The 5032-nt window shown below is 51.3% G+C and overlaps 1 long non-coding RNA gene across 1 annotated transcript; it reads right to left on the bottom strand.

Moving 5' to 3' along the window:
• On the bottom strand, nucleotides 1-4970 carry LOC110396454. Its single transcript, XR_002436974.1, has 2 exons — nucleotides 2243-4970; nucleotides 1-852 (listed from the first exon to the last, which is right to left on the bottom strand). It is a non-coding gene; the product is annotated as an uncharacterized LOC110396454 (long non-coding RNA).

Below are 5032 nucleotides of genomic sequence, written 5' to 3'. Positions count from 1 at the left end.
TTTTTTTTTTTTTTTCACTGCGGGGAAATAGTTGCTCACCCAACAATAGCATTAGCACAATAACTCCCAGCGTTCAGACTTCATGCACATCAGCTTTCTGTGTCATACTATACGATATACTCGCATGTTATTCTAATTGAGTGAGACCGTATTCACGCTGGCGGTGGAAGGCATTCTTTTCACCGCAGTCAGAATTCACACCGTCCTGTAAAAATTATATGTGCTGGCAGTAACAAATGGGGGCAAAACTATCCAAACTGCTCAAAGAAGTGTGCTTCTATCCTGCTTTATTCACCATCACTCTCGCTATGCCTCAGCACAGCATCTTCCCGTGCAGCTTTGGGCTCTACAACAATATATCATTTTGACTACAGAGAGTTGCATTAAAATCTTTCAATTAAGTTGAAATTTTGCACACAGAGTTGCACGGGAGAAAGATGGCGAAGAAAAAAGCCCGCAGCCAAGCTGGTTTTCTTTTTAAACGCAGAAGATCTCTGCTATCTCAACAGTTAATTCTTTGTTTTCCATCTAGATGGATCCTCACACAAATGGTGCCATGTTCCACGTAGCACGCGTATTTCTTCTTTGCTGAAACCAAAGGCTAAAACTACATGTAACCTAAAGCACCAATGCAAAATTAATATAATGGTGATGCGAAATTTCACTTAAATGCATTGCGAGTGACGAAAAGTCGGAGTTCAAAAATCCTACCCAGTAGACTTAGCTTCCAAAAGACGAGCAGGCACCAGGTTAGCAGAACACTCGGCCGCGTGCTTGCTTCAGGCATGGGGTACAGCTGATGTGCCCAGCATGCTCACGAATTCTTCAGTACCCAAGTCCAAGCAGATTCCTCTGGCAAGGGATACAGTGAGCAGTGTTGGAGAAGAAAATCCTTTCCACTGCGCTCTCCATCCCTGTCGACACTCAGGCCGAATGTGCTTGGGAGGGTGTGAATGGACTGAATCTCTCCTCACCTGGTGTAGCAAAACTAATTATTTATCTACGGAAAGAACCTTCTTTTTGATCGCTGACGCTCGTATGGGTTGACTCAGTTTTACGACTTAGTTTTGTTATCCCAAAATTCTTATTTAATTTGATGGAGGTGTAGTTGGATTTGTTTCCCAAGACAAAATGTTTGCAAGTCCGCCTCTTCCTGCCCACCACATCCAGAGTACAGCTTTCCAAATTTCCCCTTAGGGATGACAACAGCGTGAGCCCCTTGGGTGTGTGCTTTCAGGGAAGCCTGAAAAGCTTATCCTTACGATCCTGAGAGAAGGCTTTATCATTGAAAAAGATCGGTGCTGCCCCACGTGTTTCATTTGGTCAGGAGCAGACCAACTCTGCCCAGCTTGCCTGTCCTTCCTTGCCGATCAGCAGACACTTTGAAGTGACTGAGTGCCCTTGCTTTTAAACTTTGGGATGCACTCCTGCTAACTCGTGGGAGCGATACCTACGTACGTACATACAGAACAGTGGGTGCTGGCACCACTGCCTGTCACATAGCAGGGAAATAACCCCAGCTGCAGTGAGCTGGAACCAGGAAACAAACTTCTTGCTGGCATGCCCTGATGCCAGGCACTGGTTACTGCTGTCCGTTCTTAAAGCTGCAGGCCAAGCCCCGCAGCAGAGCTGCAAACAGCCAGGCTCACAGATTCCTCCCGCTTCGAGCCTCACCAGGAGCTTGCTGGGAGCTTGGCTCAGACTTTTTTACCCATGCAGCATGCTCATCCTCCCTGAGCTCGGTGTCTGCTGTGCCAGCAGGTTCTGCCTGTCCGTGGCTTGAGCTGGCCATAATTCCTGGCCTTGGGCTAGCTAGGGATCTCCCCAAACCTAGCAGCTAAAGTCAGAAAACCAATTAGAAAGACAGTTGGGTCAATAACATAAGCTCAAAGACAGTGACCTGCTTAGGTAAATGGATGACTTGGCATCTCAGCAGTCTCAAAGGATAGTGTTCATGCTTTGCAAACGTTTACAAGGTTGGCAGGCAAACATTTTGGGGTCTGGCTCCACTAGAGCAACCTGTTCATGGTCTGTGGCTCATCTTTCTGGCCTTGGGCATGCCAGCATTTCATGCTAGGGTCAAAGAAAATTCCACCTTCACACCCTTCCCCAGATGTGCATGCTCTGGTTTAGAGTGATTTGAAGTGATGAAAAGTGTCTCCGAGCCACAGAGGTTTGGAACTAGCAGAAAGTATTACAGAGGGCAATTCTAAGTAAAATTCTTTGTAACACAAAGCCATACTTGAGCCCGGCGTTCAAAGCCAAGTGGCTGATGCCTTTCAAAGTGCAATCATGACGACTGTTCTGATGCCAGGATACACATGGGATTCACTTCCACACATTTTGTGGAAAGAAAAAGTCCCCCCAAAAATGAAAAGTCATAAAAAAAACCCTGGTAACGAAGAAATCCAAGTGACCAATGCCACGACAGACCTTTTCCTGTCCCTTGCTATCCTCGCTGCATCAATAGCTAACAGAGGTGACCTGCTCACTGTGCTGTAGCACACCAGAACGGCTTCGGGTGGCTGGATTGGGGAACACCCACCCTTCCCAGCACCGTGGTGTGAGCAGGTCTGGCAGCGGGTCACCATGGGGCAGGGGGATGGAACAGGCACAGTGCAGGTGCTGTAGTTCCCTTCTGTCTGAGGCATTTATATTCTGTTTATCTTACATGTTCTGAGATAGATCACACTTCTCCTACATGGTCTCTTTGTGTGTGTGTATACATGGATGTGTAAGAGGGATACGTGTGCCCCATGAACTCCTCTGTGTTGCCGTATAGCTTTAATGCATATACCTATACATATGCTGTTCAATGCGGAGCTTCAAAAGAGCTAGAAGTACCACGTTCATACCCTAGATGTCAGTAAAAGAAAAAAACACTAAAACCCATTAAAAATCGTTTTATAAAGGCCTCTGAATCAAGCAACGGGTTAGCCAATTATTCATAAGGTAATTCCCTATATGGACTGACAGTTTGAGTCCCAAGTTTCAGCTCAATCAAATTTACACAGCCCAAGTTATAACCTCTTCAAGATGGGGATTGTAACAGGAACACTGACAGACCCTAACTACTGTGCCTCTTTAGTAACGAAAGCTCTGCTGCTTCCCTCGAACAGTGGCTGCTGATGTTGCTATAATTAAGACTGTACGGATTCACATTCTATGTTGACTCTAAACCCGCAAAGCTTGAAGTGCCTTGGCTTCAAGCTTAGGATACAAGTTGTCAGGGGCATGTTACATGCTTACTAACAAAAAATATGAAAATGTAAATGAAATACAAAATATCAAATAGTGAAGTAACTGCTTGAGTAAGGCTAAAACTAAAACCAGAGTTCAGCCAAAATGAAACGTGATGAAAAGTGAGCTGTTCCTGGCATCCTTTGTAACTTTGTGCCTCCCCTGCCTGCCCACCCACAAGCACAAGGACGTGTGCTCTTAGAGGAGGGGTTTGCTATCTGAGTCCCCCTCCCGACTGCCTTGTGCCATTCATTTTATAGTCATCCCTAGACAGCCCAGCCAAGGCTCAGGGCTCCACTGCGCCCAACGCTGCGCAAGCAGGGGCGGGCTGACAACCCAGACCTCGCTGTAACCTCTGGAAGAACTCTCCTCAAGTTCAGCACTTTGCTCTGGATCCTGCCTAGAGCAGCCCATAACGAAATCCTCCTATCGCCCAGCGCTCAAATGCGCGTCATCCTGCACAGACTCGCCGCTGTGCGTGCTGTGCTTGCTAGTAAGCGCTTGCAGGATCAGAGTTTATTTCGAGCCTTTAGTAAAAAAGGGGGGGGAAAAAAAAAAAAAAAAAAAGAGAAAAGAGAAAGCAGCGTGCCCACGTTCCTTACCCTGCAATACCATGCTATTTCTAGGACGCGCAAGTCCTCTGCTCCTTCATGGGGACTCAGCCTGGTGCGATAAGAGTTCCACCCATGGTGCCTCTGCCTGATTGAGGCTATCGCTGCGGCGAGGAGAGCGCCCGTGATACCGGCCGTTATGGAACACGTGGCTCGGGAGGGCTGGCATTGTTTGGGAACGCGCAGTTTGGTCCTAACGTTCCATACTGAGATTCCTGCCACGAATGACTGACAGCTGGAGCGCTGAAGCGGGAACGTTTGCCCACCAAAGTTCCTGAACTCCCCCGCTGCCGAGTCCGTAGCTAAATCAGCAGGCAGGCGGGGATGGCAGCACGCAGCACACGCTGCATCACACTCCTCTGTGCCTCCGGGCCTCGGCGCCACGCAGGGACCACGCGCCTGTCTGCGAGAGGGAGGGAGGCTGCGCTTCCCCATCTGAGGCAGTCCCTTCACACGGCAGCCTCCGGGCTCCGCCGGAGGGAGGACCGTGCTGCTGTTCCCAGAGCTGAGGCACCGGAGGCTCACAGACATCCTGGCAGGTGTCTTGGGGCTGTGGTCCGTGAGGGGCAGGATGCGAGCCAGCTGCGGGGCTGCAGCACGCGGACAGCCTCTCCCTGAGGCTGACGCGCTCTCGGGTGGATGCGACAACCCTACGGCCCAGGCTCCAGCTGGGACAATCAGGAACGTTTTCCCAACTCTGCTCCGGGGCCAGGAGTCCGTACCGAGGAGCGGATGAGCTGGCTGGGGTGAGGCGCAGTGGCGGGATGGCACGGCAGGGGAAGGCCATGGTGGTGAAGGAGGTGACACGTGAGCGCGCGCCGGTCCTCGCAGCCCTATTGCTGGGCTGTCTTCAGTGCTCGCCCAGGTTTGTTCCCACTCGTCCTCCCGCCTGCCTCATTTCCAGGGCTAGCAGCCTCTGAAAAATCTTAACTGTGCCTAAGTGCTGCGTTCATGAGTGCGACCGAGCGGTGCCATCGCTTCGCAGCCGTAGGTACGGCGCAGGCTGACCGCGTCCCACGTGCCCGGGCGGTGCACAGGGGATGCTGCAGGATGGGCAGCACCTGCGGCCCCCCCAGCCCCTCGGCACTCGCCGGTGCCCCTCCCGGGGTCGCTGCCCGCGGGACCCCCGCCGCTGCTGCCTCTCCGGCCGCACCGGGGGCCCCGCGGCCCCTCCCCGGGGC

This window comes from Numida meleagris, chromosome 3, assembly GCF_002078875.1.
Source record: "Numida meleagris isolate 19003 breed g44 Domestic line chromosome 3, NumMel1.0, whole genome shotgun sequence".
Lineage (NCBI taxonomy): Eukaryota > Metazoa > Chordata > Aves > Galliformes > Numididae > Numida > Numida meleagris.
The sequence above is the reverse complement of the archived record's forward strand: the minus strand, read 5'-3'. Positions and strand labels throughout refer to the sequence as shown.